At 39.6% G+C, this 25,111-nt stretch overlaps 2 non-coding genes across 2 annotated transcripts; one reads left to right on the forward strand and one right to left on the reverse strand.

Moving 5' to 3' along the window:
* Positions 1–15,270: 15,270 nt before the first annotated feature.
* On the reverse strand, positions 15,271–15,378 carry LOC112699987 (small nucleolar RNA R71). Its single transcript, XR_003152916.1, has one exon. It is a non-coding gene; the product is annotated as a small nucleolar RNA R71 (small nucleolar RNA).
* Positions 15,379–24,668: 9,290 nt separating this feature from the next.
* On the forward strand, positions 24,669–24,776 carry LOC112700217 (small nucleolar RNA R71). The gene has a single exon (XR_003153131.1). It is a non-coding gene; the product is annotated as a small nucleolar RNA R71 (small nucleolar RNA).
* Positions 24,777–25,111: the final 335 nt, after the last annotated feature.

Genomic DNA, 25,111 nt, shown 5'->3' on the forward strand with positions numbered 1-25,111 from the left:
AAGAAGAAAAGAGGAAGCGTGGCTTAAGAAAGCGTGGCCCAAGAGAGAAGAAGTGTGGCGCATAGAAGGAGGAAGCAAACATTGCCCTCCACAAGGGCACACTGCCCTCCAAGAGAGCAACATATTGAACCAAGCCTTGAAAAGCAACATTGCCCTGCCCACAACAAGGGCGGAGCACAATTTGATGCCAAGGACCAAAGGAAGCAAAAACTCTGCCCTGCCCTCCTCAAGAGCAATATCGGGCTCCAATCAAGAATAATTCAAAGGAAATTGCTTCCTAGTGCTTCCTATGGGTTTCGAACCCAAGGACAAGGAGGGAAGGAGTAGCGTTCAAACAAAAAGAAAACAAGCTTGCTTTCATTCTCCATGAGTCGAACACGGCACCATGAGGAAGTAAGGAACTAGGCGTGACTTTGGTGCCAAGAAAACCAAGGAAAAGAAGCAGCGTGCGCCTCCACCACGTTTCGAACTTGGAACTTCACTTTTGGAAACATTGCCCTGCCCTCCGCGAGGGCAGGGCAGCATTTTGTGGTACAGAGCCAGCGCACCAAATTGGCACTCACCAAGGACTCTCGGCAGTAGCAGCACGCACGGGCAGCAGAATCTGGCGCACCAAAAAAACTCTGCCCTGCCATCCACAAGGGCAGGGCAGCATCCTGCAGCATCACTCGCACCAACACCCACGCACAAGGGCCGCACGCACCATTTCCTGCCCTGCCCTCCACAAGGGCAGGGCAGCCTCCTGGAAGCAATTTTTCTTGGGCTGAAAATTGGGTTAAAAATCCAATTTAATTCATTTCTTCACCAAATCAAAAGCCCATCCAAATCCCAAGATCCAAGAATAGAAAGTGTATAAATAGGAGATAGTTTGATGTAATTAAGGACCTTGGACCTTTTACCTTTTACCTTCACCTTTACTTTTACTTTTGATTTTTGAACCTTCTTTTTGGGAATTTTGAGACTTTATTGAGAGCTAGGAACTGAGATTTCAGAGAATTGGGGAGGAGAATTGATCTCTCTTCTTCCTCGTTCTTGCTGGAGCATTTTTACTTTTCTTGTTTGAGTCTTGGGTGTGAAGAATTGAGGAATTTCTGTCTCAATCTCCATTCAAGATCTCTTTAATTTCTCTTCTGCATAATTGAGTTCAATTACATTTCCTTTACTGCTTCTTCTTTAATTTCTTGTCAATTGCTTTGTGAACTTGGATCTGGGAAGGCAATTGAGATCTAGACTTTGCTATCTAGTCTCTTGAGTCTTGAGATCCCATTTTCCTTTTTGGTTCTTCTATGAACCCCTGCTGCAATTTAATTTCATTTCCTGTTTGAATTCTAGTTACTTCCAATTCATCTTCTGCTTTATTAATTGTTGCAATTTAATTTCCGTTGCTGAAATTCTGAATTCCCAATCCTCAACTCCCCTTTTCCATTCAAGCAATTTACATTTCTTGCATTTTAAGTTACTACAATTTACATTTCTTGCACTTTAAGTTTCAGTCATTTAATTTCTTGTTCTTTAAGATTCAGCACCTTTACTTTCCATTCTCTTTAATTTCTACAATTCATCCCTCTCCCTTTACATTTCCTGTTATTTACTTACTGTTGGATACAAAATCACTCAACCAATACTTGATTCGCTTGACTAAATCAACCACTAAACTAAAATTGCTCAATCCTTCAATCCATGTGGGATCGACCTCACTCCCGTGAGTTTTATTACTTGATGCGACCCGGTACACTTGCCGGTGAGTTTTGTGTTGGATTGTTTTCCACACATCACTTATTGGGAGGGAACCCAATTTTTATTTATCTATGTTATTTCATGTTTTCCTTAGGTTGATGATCATGTGGAGTCACAAAAACAACTGCAAAAATCAAAGCAAATTCATAATCAGCATTAAAAATAGCACACCCTAGAGAATAAGCTTACTGGCGTTTAAACTCCAGTAAGAGTAGCAGAATGGGCATTAAACACCCAGTCTGGCACCATTCTGGGCGTTTAATGCCAGAAATGGGCATCAGACTGGCGTTTAACGCCAGAACAGAGCACCAAGTTGGCGTTAAATGCCAGAAACAAGCAACAGCTTGGTGTTAAACGCCAGAAAAGGTATAAAAGCTGGCGTTTAACACCAGAAATAGGCAACAGTCTGGTGTTAACGCCAGAATTGCACTCTAAGGGCATTTTTGCATGCCTAATTGGAGCAGGGATGAGAAGTCCTTGACCCCACAGGATCCTCATCTACCCCACATCTCTCTCTCCCCCACACACATCTCTATAACACTCTACCCAAAACACCACTCACCTATCAAATCCTATTCTCTTCCCTATATTCTCTTCACCAATCACCTCCATCCCTCTTTCCCAAAAACCCACCTATCTCACTTTCAAATTCAAACACTTTCCACCCCCAAACCCACCCAATTCCATTCGGCCACTCTCCCTCTCTTTCCCTATAAATACAGCTCTTCACTCCTTCATTTTCACACTTCACAACCACTCTCCTACCCCTTGGTCGAACCTATCTCTCCCTCCATCTCCTCCATTTTCTTCTTCTTCCCCTTCCTTCTTTCTTCTTTTGCTCGAGGACGAGTAAACCTTTTAAGTTTGGTGTGGTAAAAGCATTATTTTTTTGTTTTTTTATAACCATTTATGGCACCTATTACTGGAGAAACCTCTAGAAAGAGGAAAGGGAAGGCAAAAGCTTCCACCTCCGAGTCATGGGAGATGGGGAGATTCATCTCAAAGGTCCATCAAGACCACTTCTATGAAGTTGTGGCCAAGAAAAAGGTGATCCCTATACAATTCAGTTGAAATTGTCATAGAGGAAGACATCTTCATTGAAGAGGACAAGCCCATCACTAAGAAAATGATGGAGCAAACAAGAGAGCCCACTCATGGACTTCAACAAGAGCATGAGGAAATGAGGAAATTCCTCATGAAATTCCTGAGATGCCTCAAGGGATGCATTTTCTTCCACACAACTATTGGGAGAAACTCAACACCTCTTTGGAAGGCTTGAGTTACAACATGGACCAACTATGAGTGGAGCACCAAGAGCACTCCATCATTCTCCATTAGATTAGAGAAGATCAAAGAGCTATGAGGGAGGAGCAGCAAAGGCAAGGAAGAGACATAGAGGAGCTTAGGCGTTCCATTGGATCTTCAAGAAGAAGAACTAGCTGCCATCACTAAGGTGGACCCGTTCTTTGATTTCCTTGTTCTTATTTTTCTGTTTTTTGAATTTGATACTTTATGTGCTATTTATGTTTGTGTCTTCACTACATGATCATTAGTGTCTAGTGTCTATGTTTTAAAGCTATGAATAACTCCATGAATCCTTCACCTCTCTTAAATGAAAAATGTGCCTAATTACAAAAGAACAAGAAGTACTTGGATTTCAAATTTTATCTTGAAATTAGTTTAATTATTTTGATGTGGTGGTAATACTTTTTGTTTTCTGAATGAATGCTTGAACAATGCATATTTTTTATAGTGAAGTTTATGAATGTTAACATTGTTGGCTCTTGAAAGAATGATGAACAAAGAGAAATGTTGTTGGTAATCTGAAAAATCATGAAATTGATTCTTGAACCAAGAAAAAGCAGTGAAAAGGAGAAAATAGCAAAAAAAAGAGCAAAAAGAAAGAAAAAAAGAAAAATCAAGCAGAAAAAGCCAATAGCCCTTTTAAACCAAAAGGCAAGGGTAAAGAGAATCCAAGGCTTTGAGCATCAGTGGATTGAAGGGTCCAAAGGAATAAAATCCTGGCCTAAGCGGCTAAATCAAGCTGTCCCTAACCATGTGCTTGTGGCATGAAGGTCCAAGTGAAAAACTTGAGACTGAGTGGTTAAAGTCGTGATCTAAAGTAAAAAGAGTGTGCTTAAGAACTCTGGACACCTCTAACTGGGGACTTTAGCAAAGCTGTGTCATAATCTGAAAAGGTTCACCCAGTTATGTGTCTGTGGCATTTATGTATCCGGTGGTAATACTGGAAAACAAAGTGCTTAGGGTCACGGCCAAGACTTATAAAGTAGCTGTGTTCAAGAATCAACGTACTAAACTAGGAGAATCAATAACACTATCTAAAATTCTGAGTTCCTATAGATGCCAATCATTCTGAATTTCAAAGGATAATGTGAGATGCCAAAACTGTTCAGAAGCAAAAAGCTACTAGCCCCACTCATCTAATTGGGACTAAGTTTCACTGATATTGTGAGATTCATTGTATATTCTCTTCTTTTTATCCTATTTATTTTCAGTTGCTTGGGGACAAGCAACAATTTAAATTTGGTGTTGTGATGAGCGGATAATTTATACGCTTTTTGGCATTGTTTTTAGATAGTTTTTAGTAGGATCTAGCTACTTTTTAGTATATTTTTATTAGTTTTTAAGCAAAATTCACATTTCTGGACTTTACTACGAGTTTGTGTGTTTTTCTGTGATTTCAGGTATTTTCTGGCTGAAATTGAGGGACCTTAGAAAAAATCTGATTCAGAGGCTGAAAAAGGACTGCTGATGTTGTTGGATTCTGACCTCTCTGCACTCGAAATGGATTTCTTGGAGCTACAGAAGCCCAAATGGCGCACCCTCAATTGCGTTGAAAAGTAGACATCCTGGGCTTTCCAGCAATATATAATAGTCCATACTTTGCTCGAGTTTTGACGATGCAAACTGACGTTCAAACGCCAATTTCCTGCCCTATTCTGGTGTTAAACGCCAGAAACAGGATAGAAGCTGGAGTTAAACGCCGAAACTGGCATAAAAACTGGCGTTTAACTCCAAGAAAAGTCTCTACATATGAAAGCTTTAATGTTCAGCCCAAGCACACACCAAGTGGGCCTGGAAGTGGATTTTTGTATCATTTACTTATTTCTGTAATCCTAGTAACTAGTTTAGTATAAATAGAACTTTTTTACTATTGTACTCACATCTTTGGATTATCCTTAGATCATCTTTGATTAATTTTATGCTATCTTAGACTTTTATAGGGGCTGGCCATTCGTCCATGCCTGGACCTTCATCACTTATGTATTTTCAACGGTGGAGTTTCTACACACCATAGACTAAGGTGTGGAGCTCTGCTGCTCCTCGAGTATTAATTCAATTACAACTATTTTCTATTCAATTCATGCTTATTCTTGTTCTAAGATATCTATTCGCACACAAGAACATGATGAATGTGATGATTATATGACACTCATCACCATTCTCAACTTATGAACGCGTGCCTGACAAACACTTCTGTTCTACATGAAAACAAGCTTGATTGCATATCTCTTGGATTCCTGGTCCATGCGTTTGATTGCCTCTCTTGACAATAGAGCCTTCAATTCCTTGAGATCAGAGTCTTCGTGGTATAAGCTAGAACCAATTGTCAGCATTCTTGAGATCCGGAAGTCTAAACCTTGTCTGTGGTATTCTGAGTAGGATCTGGGATGGGATGACTGTGACGAGCTTCAAACTCATGACTGTTGGGCGTAGTGACAGATGCAAAAGGATCACTGGATCCTATTCCAACACAAGTGAGAACCAACAGATGATTAGCCTTACGTAACCTGTAGTTGGACCATTTTCACTGAGAGGACGGGAGGTAGCCATTAACACGGTGATACCCAAACATACGGCTTGCCATAGAAAGGATTATGAAGGATTGGATGAAGGCAGTAGGAAAGCAGAGATTCAGAAGGAATAACGCATCTCCATATGCTTATCTAAAATTTCCACCAATGAATTACATAAGTATCTCTATCTTTATTTTATGTCTATTTATCTTTTAATTATCAAAACTCTATAACCATTTGAATCCGCCTGTCTGAGATTTACAAGATGACCATAGCTTGCTTCAAGCTGACAATCTCCGTGGGATCGACCCTTACTCACGTAAGGTTTATTACTTGGATGACCCAGTGTACTTGCTGGTTAGTTGTGCAAAGTTGTGAAAAAAGAGTTGAGATTACAATTGTGCGTACCAAGTTGTTGGTGCCATTGAGATCACAATTTCGCGCACCACACCTTCACACAACAAGCATATAGCTAGGGACACTTCTCATTTGAAGTGCTTAGGCTAAGATTTTGTTTCTTTTAGGCCCTCCTAACCGTTGATGCTCAAAGCCTTGCATCCTTTTACCCTTGCCTTTTGATTTAAAGGGTTATTGACTTTTTGCTCTTGCCTTTTGGTATAAAGAGCTATTGGCTTTTTCTGCTTTTATTATAATTCTTTTTTTTTTAGATATTGCTTTTTTGCTGCTTTTTCTTGCTTCAAGAATCAATTTTTAGATTTTTTAGATTACCAATAATACTTCTCCTTTTTTCTTCATTCTTTCAAGAACCAACATTGTTAATTCCATTTTCAAATATGCACTGTTCATTCATATATTTAGAAAACAAAAGCAATGCCACCACATCAAAATAATTGACTAGTCTTAAGGTAAACTCGAAATTCATGTATCTTTAATTTTTGTAAAACAAATCACTATTTTATTCATGTTTAATGATGATAAGAGGAATATTTTATAGCTAATTGGAAAATAAAAATTAATTACTACTAATGCTTATACGATTCTTAAATTAAAAGACAATAATAAAATAAAATAAAAAAAGACTTAAATATTACTAGTGATCATGTAAACCTAAATATGGAAGATAGGAATTAGAATAACAGAAATATGAAAAATAGGAATTGGAATAGTCACAGGGCTGAAACTCAACAACCTCAGGCTTGAGTGGCGCTGGGCTCTTTAGGGGAGAGCTTATGGCGCTTCAACTCCTCTATCTATCACCCTTGCTTCTCTTGCTCCTTGACCAGTTTACAAATCATGCTAGTTTGATCTTTCTACTCCTCTTTTAATTGATCCAAAGTGGTTTGCAGTTGTATCACATATGCTTTCAATTGATCCCAATATTCAGTTTGAGGGATCTCTTGGGGAGGCTCAGGTGCCTTCCTTTTGGGATGATCCTTTGGTACCTTGGAGCTTTCCATCACTTGCTTGGTGATTGGGCTTTCCACTGGAATAAATGTATCCACGTGAAGTAAGACTTTAGCCTCTTGGCATAGGCGAAAGATAAGGTTTGGATAGGCCAGCATGGCATGAGTAGACATCCTTTTTGCTAACTTGTACATCTCACGGGGGATTATTTTGTGAACTTCTACCTTATTCCCCATCATGATGCAGTGAATCATCACAACTCTCTGAATAGTGACTTCAGAACAGTTACTTGTAGAGAGTATAGAACACCCAATGAGGTCTAGCCATCTTTTAGCAATTGGCTTGAGGTTCATTCTTTTTAGCTGGTTTGGTTTGCCTATTGCATCCTCAATCCATTGAGTTCCAGGCACGCAGATGTCCTCAAGGACTTGATCCAGCTTAGGGTTGGCTACCACCCTTCTATTGTAGAATTCAGGGTCATCCTTTTGTAAGGGTAATTTAAAGATCTCTCTCACCCTATCCTGATGAAAATAGATGATCCTCCCCCTGACCATAGTGCGAAAAGTATGGAATGCTGTTCCATCTTTTTTTTTGCTTATCTGTCATCCACAGATTTGCATAGAATTCATGGATCATGTTGAATCCAAAAGTGATATTAGGAATGGCAAGAATCTCCCAGCCTCTCCTTCAAATTTGCTCTTGAATCTTCGGGTATTCATCTTCTCCTAATTTGAATCTGACCTCAGGGATTGATGCACCACTATTTCGTGGTATATCTTGTGCTTAATTGAGTAGATTTTATCCATTATTCTCACACTTATTCACACAATTTGCATGATTTTATAATTCCTTCCCAATTTTGTTCTATGATTGAAAACTCGCTTCCTAAGCCTTTAAATTGTGTAATTTTTATCCCTCTATATACCATTCGATGCCTTGATATGCATGTTAAGTGATTTCAGGGTTTATAGGGCAGGAATGGCTTAGAGGATGGAAAGAAAGCATGCAAAAGTGGAAGGAATACAAGAAGTTGAAGGAGATAGCCAGCGAGATTCGATGCGGACGCATGGCTCATGTGTGTGCGTGACTTGAAGATTTTCACAGCGACGCGTACGCGTACCTGAGGTATACGCGTGACACGCGAAGAAGACCATCGGCGCGTACGCGTGACATGCGTCACGTGCAGAAAATGCAGAAAACGCTGGGGGCGATTTTGGGCTGAGTTTTGACCCAGTTTTCGGCCCAAAAAACAAAGATTAGAGGCTACAGAGTGGAGGAATCATTCAGACACTTCTCATTATTCACAATTTAGGTTTTAGATATAGTTTTATGGAGAGAGAGGCTCTCTCCTCTCTCTAGATTTTAGGATTCTTAGTTTTATCCCTTTTCAATTTTAGATTTCCATTATACTTTGATTTAGTTTTCTTCTACTCTTATTTGTTCTAGTATTTTAGTTTATCTATCTTTTCTGGTTGATCTATTTATTCTACAATTTAGTTTATGAATGTTTCATGTTAGATTGATTTTCTATTTAATACAATTTAAGGTATTTCATATTTATGATCGCTTTCTTCAATTTGTGTTATTGATGCTTTCAATTGATTGTTTGGATTTAATATTCTCGTATTAATTTTCTATGTTTTTATTTTGTGCCTTCCAAGTGTTTGACAAAATGCTTGGGAGGATCTCAAATTAGACTTTGATGTTCTTGGCTTGGGATGGTAACTTAGTAACTCTTGAGTTACTAATGTCCAAGGAATTGATAATTGGGAGCCATTCACTCTAGTTCTCACTAATTGAATTGGTGGAGAGCTAGGACTTATGGACTTGGTTCAATATAGCTCATTTAACTTTCTTTTACTACTAGTTAGAGGATGACTTAATGGAATTGATCCTTTCCAATTCTCATGTTGTGTTTAGTGATAAGGATGGAGATCCTTGACCACCAAACCTTGCCAAGAGCTTTTCAAGTCATTTGATCTTCCTTTGCAATTTACTTTTCTTGTTTCCTATACAAAACCCCAAAAAAACACTTTTCAATAACCAGTTATAAGCACACTTCCTTGCAATTCCTTGAGAGACGACCCGAGGTTTAAATACTTCGGTTATTATTTTTATAGGATTTGTTACTTGTGACAACCAAATTTCTGTATGAAAGGATTTTAGTTGGTTCATTTTGATGAACGGATTTTTGACGGTTTAGAATTCACAAATAAATTCTCGTTGCAAGTATAGCTTCTAAACCAACTAAAATCCTTTCATACAAAAATTTGGTTGTCACAAGTAACAAATCCTATAAAAATAATAACCGAAGTATTTAAACCTCGGGTCGTCTCTCATGGAATTGCAGGGAAGTGTGCTTATATCAGGTTAAGGAAAAGTGTGTTTTGGGGTTTTGGATAGGAAACAAGAAAAGTAAACTGCAATGGAAAATTAAATGACTAGAAAAGCTCTTGGCAAGGTTTGGTGGTCAACGATCTCCATCCTTATCACTAACCACAACATGAGAATTGGCAAGGATCAATCCCATTAAGTCATCCTCTAACTAGTAGTAAAGGAAAGTTAAATAAGCTATATTGAACCAAGTCTATAAGTCCTAGGTCTCCACCAATTCAATTAGTGAGAACTAGAGTTCATGGCTCCCAATCATCAATTCCTTGGACATTATTAACTCAAGAATTCCTAAGTTACCATCCCAAGCCAAGAACATTAAAGTCTAATTTGAGATCCTCCCAAGCATTTTGTCAAACACTTGGAAGGCACAAAATAAAAATATAGAAAATTAATACGAGAATATTAAATCCAAACAATCAATTGAAAGCATCAATAACACAAATTAAAGAAAGTGATCATAAATATGAAATAGCTCAAATTGCATTAAATAGAAAAATAATCTAACATGAAACATTCATAAACCAAATTGTAGAATAAATAGATCAACAAGAGAAGATAGATAAACTAAAATACTAGAACAAATAAAAGTAGAAGAAAACTAAATCAAAGTATAATGGAAATCTGAAATTGAAAAGGCATAAAACTAAGAATCCTAAAACCTAGAGAGAGGAGAGAGGAGAGAGCCTCTCTCTCTAGAAAACTACATCTAAAACCTAAATTGTGAATAATAAGAAGTGTCTGAATGATTCCTCCACTCTGCAGCCTCTAATCTGTGTTTTCTAGGCCAAAAATTGGGTCAAAACTCAGCTTAAAATCGCCCCCAGCATTTTCTGCATGTGGCGCATGTCACGCGTACGCGTCAGTGATGCGTACGCACCGATGGTATTCTTCGCGTGTCACGCGTACGCGTCAGGTATGCGTACGCATCGCTGTGAAAATCTTCAAGTCACGCGCACGCGTGAGCCATGCGTGCGTGTCGATTCTCGCTGGCTATCTCCTTTAGCTTCTTGTATTCCTTCCACTTTTGCATGCTTCCTTTCCATCCTCTAAGCCATTGCATCCTTATAAACCTTGAAATAACATAACACACATATCAAGGCATCGAATGGTATATAGAGGGATAAATATTACACAATTTAAAGGCTTAGAAAGTGAGTTTTTAGTCATATAACAAAATTGGGAAGGAATTGTAGAATCATGCAAATTGTATGAATAAGTGTGAGAATAATGGATAAAATTCACTCAATTAAGCACAAGATGTACCACAAAATAGTGGTGCATCAGGGATCACAAGTCTCTTACTCATTATTTTATGACAATGTTCTTCATGTTGCTTGGTGTAAAATCTAATAGGTTTGAAAACAACAGTTGGGTCATCTTCCTTCTTGTTTCTTGGAGCGGTCTTGTCACTTTCTGGAGCCATGGAATTCGAATCTAAATGAGAGAAAAGGCTCCATCCACACCAAACATAAAAGGTTTGCTCGTCCTCGAGCAAAAGGTAAGAAAGGAAGAAGAAGAAAGTGAAGGTAGGGAGAATAGAAGATGAGAATTCAAAGGGAGGGGTAGTGAATAAGTGAGAGGGAAGCACAGATATATGTAGGGAGGGGCGGAGGAATTTTCGAATTCAATCTTAAAAGAAAGATAAAGAAGTTTTGAAAAAGATAGAAATATATAAGTTGTTAAACTTGAAAGATATGAAAAAGATAAAAAAGATATAAAAGATAAGATAAGCAGTAAGAAAAAGATTTTAAAGTTTAATAGAAAATATGAACAAGAATTACTAAAGATAAGAAAAGATTTTGAAAAAAATTGAAAACTAGTTGAAAAAGATATGAGGTTTTAAAAAAAATTTGAAAACATTTAAAAATGTTTTAAATTTGAAATTAATTTGAATTTGAAGTATTTGAGAAGGATTTGATTTAAAAATCATGGAGTTTCAAAATTGAAATTTAAAATGATAGGTTGAATGAAGAAAAGATAAGATTTTGGAAATTACCTCCCTTACTTGTTTTGCTGGTGTTAAATGCCCTGAATGGCTGCATTCTGACATTTAACGCTGTTGTCCCTTCTTGCTGGGCGTTGAACGCCCAGAATGGCACCCATTCTGGCATTCAATGCTAGGTTGCCTGCCCATATGGGGCGTTTGAACGCCCAGTGATGAGCGGATAATTTTTATGCTTTTTGGCATTGTTTTTAGTATGTTTTTAGTGTGTTTTAGTTAGTTTTTAGTATATTTCTATTAGTTTTTAGTTAAAATTCACTTTTCTGGACTTTACTATGAGTTTGTGTGTTTTTCTGTGATTTCAGGTATTTTCTGGCTGAAATTGAGGGACTTGAGAAAAAATCTGATTCAGAGGCTGAAAAGGACTGCAGATGCTGTTGGATTCTGACCGCCCTGCACTCTCAACGGCGTTGGAAAGTAGACATCCTGGGCTTTCCAGCAATATATAATAGTCCATACTTTGCCCGAGATTTGATGGCCCAAACCGGCGTTCCATATCAGCTCAAAACTACCCGGCATTAAACGCCGGAACTGGCACAAGAATGGGAGTTAAACGCCCAAACTGGCACAAAAGCTGGCGTTTAACTCCAAGAAGAGTCTCTACACGAAAATGCTTCAATGCTCAGCCCAAGCACACACCAAGTGGGCTCGGAAGTGGATTTTTATGTAATTTACTCACCTTTGTAAACCCTAGACTACTAGTTCTCTACAAATAGGACCTTTTACTATTGCATTTAAATCGGGGATCATTTTAGATCTTTTGATCATCTTTGGACGCCTAGTTCTTAGATCATTGGGAGGCTGGCCATTTGGCCATGCCTAGACCTTGTTCTTATCTATTTTCAACGGTGGAGTTTCTACACACCATAGATTAAGGTGTGGAGCTCTGCTGTACCTCGAGTATTAATGCATTTACTATTGTTCTTCTATTCAATTCAGCTTGTTCTTATTCCAAGATATTCATTCGCACTCAAGAACATGATGAATGTGATGATTATGTGACACTCATCATCATTCTCACTTATGAACGCGTGCCTGACAACCAATCCCGTTCTATAAGCAAACAAGGCTTGAATGTTTATCTCTTGGATTCCTTAATCGGAATCTTCGTGGTATAAGCTAGAATTGATGGCGGCATTCAAGAGAATCTGGAAGGTCTAAACCTTGTCTGTGGTATTCTGAGTAGGATTCAATGATTGAATGACTGTGACGAGCTTCAAACTCGCGATTATGGGGCGTTAGTGACAGACGTAAAAGAATCACTGGATTCTATTCCGACATGATCGAGAACCGACAGCTGAATAGCCGTGCCGTGACAGGGTGCGTTGAACATTTTCACTGAGAGGTTGGGTGGTAGCTACTGACAACGGTGAAACCCTACATACAGCTTGCCATGGAAAGGAGTAATAAGGATTGGATGAAGACAGTAGAAAAGCAGAGAGACGGAAGGGACAAAGCATCTCCATACGCTTATCTGAAATTCTCACCAATGAATTACATAAGTATCTCTATCTTTATCTTTATGTTTTATTCATACATCATCCATAACCATTTGAGATTGCCTGACTAAGATTTACAAGGTGACCATAGCTTGCTTCATACCAACAATCTCCATGGGATCGACCCTTACTCGCGTAAGGTTTATTACTTGGACGACCCAGTGCACTTGCTGGTTAGTTGTGCGAAGTTGTGAAATTATGTGTGTACCATGGTATTGAGCACCAAGTTTTTGGATTCATTACCGGGGATTATTTGAGTTGTGAAAAGTAGAGATCACAATTTCATGCACCAAGTTTTTGGCGCCGTTGCCGGGGATTGTTGAGTTTGGACAACTGACGGTTCATCTTGTTGCTTAGATTAGGTATTTTTTTTTCAGAGTTCTTAAGAATGAATTCTAGTGTTTCAAGGTGATGTTCTTATCATCACCAAAGCTGATTGATTTTCATCAATTTAGCTCTTGAATGCAATGTCCTGCTAAAGCTTGGCTAGCCATGTCTAATTCCTTTAGACTGAAGCTTTAGACTAACATTGCATGATTCCTGGAATTCTCATTAAGAATTTTGATACCTTTGTTTTCTTTTACACTTAATTTTCAAAAAATCCAAAAAAAAATTACAAAATCATAAAAACCAAAAATATTTTATGTTTCTTGTTGAGTCTAGTGTCTCATGTTAAGTTTGGTGTCAATTGCATGTTTCTGTTCTTCTTGTATTTTTCATGTGTCTTCAGTGATCTTCAAGTTGTTCTTGATGATTTACTTGCTCTGATCTTTAAATTCTCTTATCTTTAGTGTTTTGTTGTTTATCATATGCACTCTCAACTTGTTAGTGTCAGTAGTATACAAACTACTAAGTTTGGTGTCTTGCATGCATTGTTATTTGATTTTAGTTGCATCTTGATTATTCTTCATCATTAAAAATCCAAAAATATTTTTTATTTGTGTCTTTTTAAGTCAATAATACAGAGAATTGAAGATTCAGAACATACAGCAGAGGAATTACACAGAAAAAGCTGGGCGTTCAAAATGCCCAGTGAGGAAGACAAACTGGCGTTTAAACGCCAGCCAGGGTGCCTGGCTAGGCGTTTAACGCCAGCCAGGGTGCCTGGCTAGGCGTTTAACGCCAGCCAGGGTGCCTGGCTGGGCATTTAACGCCCAAAAGGGTAGAGTTTTGGGCGTTAAACGCCAGAATGTGCACCATTCTGGGCGTTTAACGCCAGGATGGCACAAGAGGGAAGATTCTGTTTTTAATTCAATTTTTTTTTCAGGTTTTCAAAATTTTTCAAAATCAAATCTTTTTCAAATCATATCTTGTCAATCATATGTTTTCAAAATCAATTTCTTCCCATTTTCAAAAATACTTGCTATCAATTAATGATTTGATTCAACATTTCAAGTATGTTGCCTTTTCTGTTGAGAAAGGTTTAATGTTTGAATCATATCTTTTCTTGTTAGCCAAGTCATTAATTTTCAAAATTAAATCTTTTTAAATTGTTTTTCAAATCATATCTTCTCAATCACATCTTTTTAAAACCATAACTTTTCAATCATATCTTTTTAATAACATCTTTTTCAAAATAGTTTTCAATCATATCTTTTTAATTTCTAATTTCAAAATCTTTTTCAAAAATCACTTGATTTCTTTTCCACTCTTGGTTTTCGAAAATCAATTAGTGTTTTTCAAAATGTTTTTTAAATCTTTTACTTAAATTTCTAAAATTTCTTCCCCTCTTCCCACATCCTTCTATTTATGGACTAACACTATTCCTTAATGCACAATTTGAACTCCATCTTTCTTGATAAGTTCGAATTCTTCTACTTCTTCCTTCTATTTTTCTTTTCCTCTGACACCTCAAGGAATCTCTATACTGTGACATAGAGTATTCCATATTTTCTTGTTCTCCTCTCTTTCATATGAGCAGGAGCAAAGACAAAAGCATTCTTGTTGAGGCTGACCCTGAACCTGAAAGGACCTGAAGCGAAAGCTAAGAGAAGCTAAGGCACAACTCTCTATAGAAGACCTAACAGAAATCTTCAAACCAGAAGAACCCATAGCAGCCGAAAACAACAACAATGCCAACAATGCAAGGAAGGTGCTGGGTGACTTTACTGCACCTACTGCCGACTTCTATGGGAGAAGCATCTCTATCCCTGCCCTTGGAGCAAACAACTTTGAGCTTAAGCCTCAAATAGTTTCTCTAATGCAACAGAATTGCAAGTTCCATGGACTTCCATTGGAAGATCCTCATCAGTTTTTAGCTGAATTCTCGCAAATCTGTGACATTGTCAAGACCAATGGGGTTGACCCTGAGGTCTACAGACTTATGCTATTCCCTTTTGCGGTAAGAGACAGAGCTAGGATATGGTTGGATTCACAACCTAAAGAAAGCCTAAACTCTTGGGAAAAGCTAGTCAATGCCTTCTTGGCAAAGTTCTTTCCACCTCAAAAATTGAGTAAGCTTAGAGTGGAAGTCCAAACCTTCAGACAGAAGGAAGGTGAATCCCTCTATGAAGCTTGGGAAAGATACAAACAATTGATCAGAATATGTCCTTCTGACATGCTTTCTAAATGGAGCATCATAGGTATTTTCTATGATGGTCTGTCTGAACTGTCCAAGATGTCTTTGGATAGCTCTGCTGGAGGATCTCTTCATCTGAAGAAGACGCCTACAGAAGCTCAAGAGCTCATTGAAATGGTTGCAAATAACCAATTCATGTACACTTCTGAAAGGAATCCTGTGAACAATGGGACAAATCAGAAGAAATGAGTTATTGAGATTGATACTCTGAATGCCATATTAGCTCAGAACAAGATATTGACTCAGCAAGTCAATTTGATTTCTCAAAGGCTGTCTGGAATGCAAGCTGCACCAGGCAGTACTAAGGACGCTTCATCTGAAGAAAAAGCTTATGATCCTGAGAACCCTTCAATGAAAGAGGTGAATTACATGGGAGAACCCTATGGAAACACCTATAATCCTTCATGGAGAAATCATCCAAATCTCTCATGGAAGGATCAACAGAGACCTCAACAAGGTTTCAACAACAATAATGGTGGAAGAAACAGGTTTATCAATGCCAAGCCTTTTCCATCATCTTCTCAGCAACAGACAGAGAATTCTAAGCAGAACCACTCTGACTTAGCAACCATGGTCTCTGATCTAATCAAAACCACTCAAAGTTTTATCACTGAAACAAGGTCCTCCATTAGAAACTTGGAGGCACAAGTGGGACAGCTGAGCAAGAAAGTTACTGAACTCCCTCCTAGCACTCTTCCAAGCAATATAGAAGAGAATCCAAAAGGAGAATGAAAGGCCATTGACATGATCCACATGGCCAAACTAGGATAGGAGGAAGAGGCAGTGAATGCCACTGAGGAAGACCTCAATGGACGTTCACTGGCCTTTAATGAGTTCCCTAATGAGGAACCATGGGAATCTGAGGCTCACACTGAGACCATAGAGATTCCATTAGATCTTCTTCTGCCATTCATGAGCTCTGATGAGTATTCTTCCTCTGAAGAGGATGAATATGTCACTGAAGAGCAAGTTGCTAAATACCTTGGAGCAATCATGAAGCTAAATGACAAGTTATTTGGTAATGAGACTTGGGAGGATGAACCCCCTTTGCTCACCAAAGAACTGGATGACTTGTCTAGGTAGAGATTACCTCAAAAGAGACAAGATCCTGGGAAGTTCTCAATACCTTGCGCCATAGGCACCATGACCTTCAAGAAGGCCTTGTGTGACCTAGGGTCAAGCATAAACCTCATGCCTCTCTCTGTAATGGAGAAGATAGGGATCTTTGAGGTACAAGCTGCAAGAATCTCACTAGAGATGGCAGACAACTCAAGAAAACAAGCTTATGGACTTGTAGAGGATGTTCTGGTAAAGATTGAAGACCATTACATCCCTGCTGATTTCATAGTCCTAGAAACTGGGAAGTGCATGTATGAATCCATCATCCTTGGCAGACCCTTCCTAGCCACAGTGGTAGCGCGAAATTGTGATCAATACTTTTCATAACACAAATAATCCCCGGTGATGAATCCAAAAACTTGGTGTTCAATACCATGGCATAAACACAACTTCGCACAACTAACCAGCAAGTGTACTGGGTCGTCCAAGTAATAAACCTTACGCGAGTAAGGGTCGATCCCACAGAGATTGTTGGTATGAAGCAAGCTATGGTCACCTTGTAAATCTTAGTCAGGCAAACTCAAATGGGTATGGTGATAAACGAATAAAACATAAAGTTAAAGATACAGATACTTATGTAATTCATTGGTAGGAATTTCAGATAAGCGTATGAAGATGCTTGTCCCTTCCGTCTCTCTCTGCTTTCCTACTGTCTTCATCCAATCCTTCCTACTCCTTTCCATGGCAAGCTTAAGCAAGGGTTTCACCGTTGTCAGTGGCTACCTCCCATCCTCTCAGTGGAAATGTTCAACGCACCCTGTCACGGCACGGCTATCCATCTGTCAGTTCTCGATCAGGCCGGAATAGAATCCAGTGATTCTTTTGCGTCTGTCACTAACGCCCCGCCCTCAGGAGTTTGAAGCACGTCACAGTCATTCAGTCATTGAATCCTACTCAGAATACCACAGACAAGGTTAGACCTTCCGGATTCTCTTGAATGCCGCCATCAGTTCTAGCCTATACCACGAAGACTCTGATCTCACGGAATGGCTGGCTCGTTTGTCAGGCGAGCACTCGGTTGTCAGGTGATCAACCATGCATCGTGTATCAGGAATCCAAGAGATATTCACCCAATCTAATGTAGAACGGAGGTGCTTGTCAGTCACACGTTCATAGGTGAGAATGATGATGAGTGTCACGGATTATCACATTCATCAAGTTGAAGAACAAGTGATATCTTAGAACAAGAACAAGCGGAATTGAATAGAAGAACAATAGTAATTGCATTAATACTCGAGGTACAGCAGAGCTCCACACCTTAATCTATGGTGTGTAGAAACTCCACCGTTGAAAATACATAAGAACAAGGTCTAGGCATGGCCGAATGGCCAGCCTCCCAATGATCTAAGAACTAGATGTCCAAAGATGATCAAAGGATCTAAAATAATCCAAAGATCCAAAGATGAAAATACAATAGTAAAAGGTCCTATATAGAGAGAACTAGTAGCCTAGGGTGTACAGAGATGAGTAAATGACATAAAAATCCACTTCCGGGCCCACTTGGTGTGTGCTTGGGCTGAGCATTGAAGCATTTTCGTGTAGAGACTCTTCTTGGAGTTAAACACCAGCTTTGGTGCCAGTTTGGGCATTTAACTCCCATTTTGGTGCCAGTTCCGGCGTTTAATGCTGGGAATTCTGAGGGTGACTTTGAACGCCGGTTTGGGCCATCAAATCTTGGGCAAAGTATGAACTATCATATATTGCTGGAAAGCCCAGGATGTTTACTTTCCAACGCCGTTGAGAGCGCGCCAATTGGGCTTCTGTAGCTCCAGAAAAATCCGCTTCGAGTGCAGGGAGGTCAGAATCCAACAGCATCTGCAGTCCTTTTTAGTCTCTGAATCAGATTTTTGCTTAGGTCCCTCAATTTCAGCCAGAAAATACCTGAAATCACAGAAAAACACACAAACTCATAGTAAAGTCCAGAAAAGTGAATTTTAAATAAAAACTAATAAAAATATAGTAAAAACTAACTAGATCATACTAAAAACATACTAAAAACAATGCCAAAAAGCGTACAAATTATCCGCTCATCACAACACCAAACTTAAATTGTTGCTTGTCCTCAAGCAACTGAAAATCAAACAAGATAAAAAGAAGAGAATATGCAATGAATTCCAAAAACTTCTATGAAGATCAGTATTAATTAGATGAGCGGGGCTTTTAGCTTTATGCCTCTGAACAGTTTTGGCATCTCACTCTATCCTTTGAAATTCAGAATGATTGGCTTCTTTAGGAACTCAGAATCCAGATAGTGTCATTGATTCTCTTAATTAAGTATGATGATTCTTGAACACAGCTACTTATTGAGTCTTGGCCGTGGCCCAAAGCACTCTGTCTTCCAGTATTACCACCGGATACATACATGCCACAGACACATAATTGGGTGAACCTTTTCAGATTGTGACTCAGCTTTGCTAGAGTCCCCAATTAGAGGTGTCCAAGGTTCTTAAGCACACTCTTTTTGCCTTGGATCACAACTTTATTTCTTTCTTTTTCTTTTTCTCTTTTTTTCGAAATTTTTTTTTTATATTCACTGCTTTTTTCTTGCTTCAAGAATCATTTTTATGATTTTTCAGATCCTCAGTAACATGTCTCCTTTTTCATCATTCTTTCAAGAGCCAATATTCATGAACCACAAATTCAAAAGACATATGCACTGTTTAAGCATACATTCAGAAAACAAAAGTGTTGCCACCACATCAAAATAATTAAACTGTTATAAAATTCAAAATTCATGCAATTCTTTTCTTTTTCAATTAAGAACATTTTTTATTCAAGAAAGGTGATGGATTCATAGGACATTCATAACTTCAAGGCATAGACACTAAGACACTAATGATCACAAGACACAAACATAGACAAACATAAGCACTAAAATTCGAAAAACAGGAAAATAAAGAACAAGGAAATTAAAGAACGGGTCCACCTTAGTGATGGCGGCTCTTTCTTCCTCTTGAAGATCCTATAGAGTGCTTGAGCTCCTCAATGTCTCTTCCTTGTCTTTGTTGCTCCTTTCTCATGATTCTTTGATCTTCTCTAATTTCATGGAGGATGATGGAGTGTTCTTGATGCTCCACCCTTAGTTGTCCCATGTTGGAACTCAATTATCCTAGGGAGGTGTTTAGTTGCTCCCAATAGTTTTGTGGAGGAAAGTGCATCCCTTGAGGTATCTCAGGGATCTCATGATGAGTGGGGTCTCTTGTGTGCTCCATCCTCTTCTTAGTGATGGGCTTGTTGATGAGCGGATAATTTGTATGCTTTTTGGCATTGTTTTTAGTATGTTTTTAGTATAATCTAGTTAGTTTTTAGTATATTTTTATTAGTTTTTAGTTAAAATTCACTTTTCTGGACTTCACTATGAGTTTGTGTGTTTTTCTGTGATTTCAGGTATTTTCTGGCTGAAATTGAGGGTCCTGAGCAAAAATCTGATTCCGAGACCAAAAAGGACTGCAGATGCTGTTGGATTCTGACCTCCCTGCACTCGAAGCGGATTTTCTGGAGCTACCGAAGCCCAATTGGCGCGCTCTGAACGGCATTGGAAAGTAGACATCCTGGGCTTTCCAGCAATATATGATAGTCCATACTTTGCCCAAGATTTGATGGCCCAAACCGGCGTGGCAAATCAGCCTCAGAAATTCCAGCGTTAAACGCCGGAACTGGCATAAAACTTGGAGTTAAACGCCCAAACTGGCATGAAAGCTGGTGTTTAACTCCAGAAAAGGTCTCTACACGAAAATGCTTCATTTCTCAGCCCAAGCACACACCAAGTGGACCCAGAAGTGGATTTTTACGTCATTTACTCATTTCTGTACACCCTAGGCTACTAGTTTACTATTAATAGGATCTTTTGACATTGTATCATGACCGGATGACTTCATGACATTTTTACACCTTTCTTTGTGTACTTTCCATGGCATGAGTCTCTAAACCCCATGGTTGGGGGTGAGGAGCTCTGCTGTGTCTTGATGGATTAATGCAATTACTACTGTTTCTCATTCAATCATGTTTGTTTCCATTCTAAGATAATACTTGTTCTTAATCCGGATGAATGTGATGATCTGTGACAATCATCATCATTCTCAACTATGAACGCGTGCCTGACAACCACCTCCGTTCTACCTTAGATTAAGTAGTTATCTCTTGGATTCTTTAACCGGAATCTTCGTGGTATAAGCTAGAATTGATGGCGGCATTCAAGAGGATCCGGAAGGTCTAAACCTTGTCTGTGGTATTCTGAGTAGGATTCGATGATTGAATGACTGTGACGTGCTTCAATCTCCTGAAGGCGGGGCGTTAGTGACAGACGCAAAAGAATCACTGGATTCTAAATTCCGGCCTGATTGAGAACCGACAGATGAATTCCGCTATGCTGTGACAGAGCATATGCAATCGCTTTCACTGAGAGGATGGGAGGTAGCCATTGACAACGGTGAAACCCTACATACAGCTTGCCATGGAAGGAGACTTGCGTGTTTGAAGAAGAAGACAGTAGGAAAGCAGAGATTCAGAAGATGGAGCATCTCCAAACCTCAACCTATTCTCCATTACTGCAAAACAAGTAATCATTTCATGTTCTTTTGCTTTTCACAATCAATCCTGATAATTTCTGATATCCTGACTAAGATTTACAAGATAACCATAGCTTGCTTTAAGCCGACAATCTCTGTGGGATCGACCCTTGCTCACGCAAGGTATTACTTGGACGACCCAGTACACTTGCTGGTTAGTTGTGCGGGATTGCAAAAGTGTGATTGCAATTTCGTGCACCACTTGTCCTCATCAATGGGGATGTCTCCCTCTATGTCAACTCCAACCGAATAACAGAGGTGACAAATGAGATGAGGGAAGGCTAACCTTGCCAAGGTAGAAGACTTGTCCGCCACCTTATAAAGTTCTTGAGATATAACCTCATGAACTTCTATTTCTTCTCCAATCATGATGCTATGAATCATGATAGCCCGGTCTATAGTAACTTCGGACCGGTTGCTAGTGGGAATGATTGAGCGTTGGATAAACTCCAACCATCCTCTAGCCACGGGTTTGAGGTCATGCCTTCTCAATTGAACCGGCTTCCCTCTTGAATATCTCTTCCATTGGGCGCCCTCTTCACATATGACTGTGAGGACTTGGTCCAACCTTTGATCAAAGTTGACCCTTCTAGTGTAAGGATGTTCATCTCCTTGCATCATGGGCAAGTTGAATGCCAACCTTACATTTTCCGGACTAAAATCCAAGTATTTCCCCCGAACCATAGTAAGATAATTCTTTGGATCCGGGTTCACACTTTGATCATGGTTCTTGGTGATCCATGCACTGGCATAGAACTCCTGAACCATTAAGATTCCGACTTGTTGAATAGGGTTGGTAAGAACTTCCCAACCTCTTCTTCGGATCTCATGTCAAATCTCCGGATATTCACTCTTTTTGAGTGAGAAAGGGACCTCGGGGATCACCTTCTTCAAGGCCACAACTTCATAGAAGTGGTCTTGATGCACCCTTGAGATGAATCTCTCCATCTCCCATGACTCGGAGGTGGAAGCTTTTGCCTTCCCTTTCCTCTTTCTAGAGGTTTCTCCGGCCTTGGATGCCATAAATGGTTATGGAAAAACAAAAAGCAATGCTTTTACCACACCAAACTTAAAAGGTTTGCTCGTCCTCGAGCAAAAGAAGAAAGAAGAGAGTAGAAGAAGAAGAAATGAGGAAGAAGGGAATGGCTTTGTGTTCGGCCAAAAAAGGGGGAGAAGTAGTGTTTAGGTTGTGTGAAAATGAAAGAGTGAAGAAGGGTTTATATAGGAGTGAGGGGCTCATGGTTCGGTCATGTATGGGTGGGTTTGGGAGGGAAAGTGGTTTGAATTTGAATGGTGAGGTAGGTGAGGTTTTATGAAGGATGGATGTGAGTGGTGAAGAGAAAGATGGGATTTGATAGGTGAGGGGTTTATGGGGAAGAGGGGTTGAGGTGATTGGTGAATGGGTGAAGAAGAGAGAGAGTGGTGGGGTAGGTGGGGATCCTGTGGGGTCCACAGATCCTGAAGTGTCAAGGAAAAGTCATCCCTGCACCAAATGGCATGCAAAAATGCGTTTCTGGCCATTTCTGGCGTTAAACGCCGGGCTGGTGCCCATTTCTGGAGTTTAACGCCAGCTTCTTGCCCTTTTCTGGCGTTTAACGCCAGTCTGGTGCCCCTTTCTGGCGTTAAACGCCCAGAATGGTGCCAGACTGGGCGTTAAACGCCCAACTGCTAGCCTCACTGGCGTTTAAACGCCAGCAGGTTCTTCCTCCAGGGCGTGCTGTTTTTCTTTCTATTTTTCATTCTGTTTTTGCTTTTTTCATTGATTTTGTGAATTTTCATGATCATCAACCTACAGAAAACATAAAATAACAAAAGAGAATAGATAAAATATAACATTCGGTTGCCTCCCAACAAGCGCTTCTTTAATGTCAGTAGCTTGACAGAGGACTCTCATGGAGCCTCAGAGATGCTCAGAGCCATGTTGGAACCTCCCAACACCAAACTTAGAGTTTGAATGTGGGGGTTCAACACCAAACTTAGAAGTTGGTTGTGGCCTCCCAACACCAAACTTAGAGTTTGACTGTGGGGGCTCTGTTTGGCTCTGTTTTGAGAGAAGCTCTTCATGCTTCCTCTCCATGGTGACAGAGGGATATCCTTGAGCCTTAAACACCAAGGATTCTTCATTCACTTGAATGATCAACTCTCCTCTATCAACATCAATCACAGCCTTTGCTGTGGCTAGGAAGGGTCTGCCAAGGATGATGGATTCATCCATGCACTTCCCAGTCTCTAGGACTATGAAATTAGTAGGGATGTAATGGTCTTCAACTTTTACCAGAACATCCTCTACAAGTCCATAAGCTGTTTTCTTGAGTTGTCTGCCATCTCTAGTGAGATTTTTGCAGCTTGCACCTCAAAGATCCCTAGCTTCTCTATTACAGAGAGAGGCATAAGGTTTACACTTGACCCTAAGTCACACAAGGCCTTTTTGAAGGTCATGGTGCCTATGGTACAAGGTATTGAAAACTTCCCAGGATCCTGCCTCTTTTGAGGTAGTTTCTGCCTAGACAAGTTATCCAGTTCTTTGGTGAGCAAAGGGGGTTCATCCTCCCAAGTCTCATTCCCAAATAACTTGTCATTTAGCTTCATGATTGCTCCAAGGTATTTAGCAACTTGCTCTTCAGTGACATACTCATCCTCTTCAGAGGAAGAATACTCATCAGAGCTCATGAATGGTAGAAGTAAGTCCAATGGAACCTCTATGGTCTCATTTTGAGCCTCAGATTCCCATGGTTCCTCATTGGGGGACTCATTGGAGGCCAGTGGACGTCCATTGAGGTCTTCCTCAGTGGCGTTCACTACCTCTTCCTCCTCTCCAAATTCGGCCATGTTGATGGCCTTGCACTCTCCTTTTGGATTTTCTTCTGTATTGCTTGGGAGAGTACTAGGAGGGAGTTCAGTAATTTTCTTGCTCAGCTGACCCACTTGTGCCTCCAAATTTCTAATGGAAGACCTTGTTTCAGTCATGAAACTTTGAGTGGTTTTGATCAAATCAGAGACCATGGTTGCTAAGTCAGAGTTATTCTGCTTAGAACTCTCTGTCTGTTGCTGAGAAGATGATGGAAAAGGCTTGCTATTGCTAAACCTGTTTCTTCCACCATTATTATTGTTGAAACCTTGTTGAGGTCTCTGTTGATCCTTCCATGAGAAATTTAGATGATTTCTCCATGAAGGATTATAGGTGTTTCCATAGAGTTCTCCCATGTAATTCACCTCTTCCATTGAAGGGTTCTCAGGATCATAAGCTTCTTCTTCAGATGAAGCTTCCTTAGTACTGCTTGGTGCATTTTGCATTCCAGACAGACTTTGAGAAATCATATTGACTTGCTGAGTCAATATCTTGTTCTGAGCCAATATGGCATTCAGAGTGTCAATCTCAAGAACTCCTTTCTTCTGACTAGTCCCATTGTTCACAGGATTCCTTTCAGAAGTGTACATGAATTGGTTATTTGCAACCATTTCAATCAGCTCTTGAGCTTCTGTAGGCATCTTCTTCAGATGAAGAGATCCTCCAGCAGAGCTATCCAAAGACATCTTGGACAGTTCAGAGAGACCATAATAGAAAATTCCAATGATGCTCCATTCAGAAAGCATATCAGTGGGACACTTTCTGATTAATTATTTGTATCTTTCCCAAGCTTCATAGAGGGATTCTCCTTCCTTCTGTCTGAAGGTTTGGACTTCCACTCTAAGCTTACTCAATTTTTGAGGTGGAAAGAACTTTGCCAAGAAGGCATTGACTAGCTTTTCCCAAGAGTTCATGCTTTCTTTAGGTTGTGAATCCAACCATGTTCTAGCTCTGTCTCTTACAGCAAAAGGGAATAGCATAAGTCTGTAGACCTCAGGGTCAACCCCATTAGTCTTGACAGTGTCACAGATTTGCAAGAATTCAGCTAAGAACTGATGAGGATCTTCCGATGGAAGTCCATGGAACTTGCAATTCTGTTGCATTAGAGAAACTAATTGAGGCTTAAGCTCAAAGTTGTTTGCTCCAATGGCAGGGATAGAGATGCTTCTCCCATAGAAGTTGG

This window comes from Arachis hypogaea, chromosome 6 (assembly GCF_003086295.3).
Source record: "Arachis hypogaea cultivar Tifrunner chromosome 6, arahy.Tifrunner.gnm2.J5K5, whole genome shotgun sequence".
NCBI lineage: Eukaryota > Viridiplantae > Streptophyta > Magnoliopsida > Fabales > Fabaceae > Arachis > Arachis hypogaea.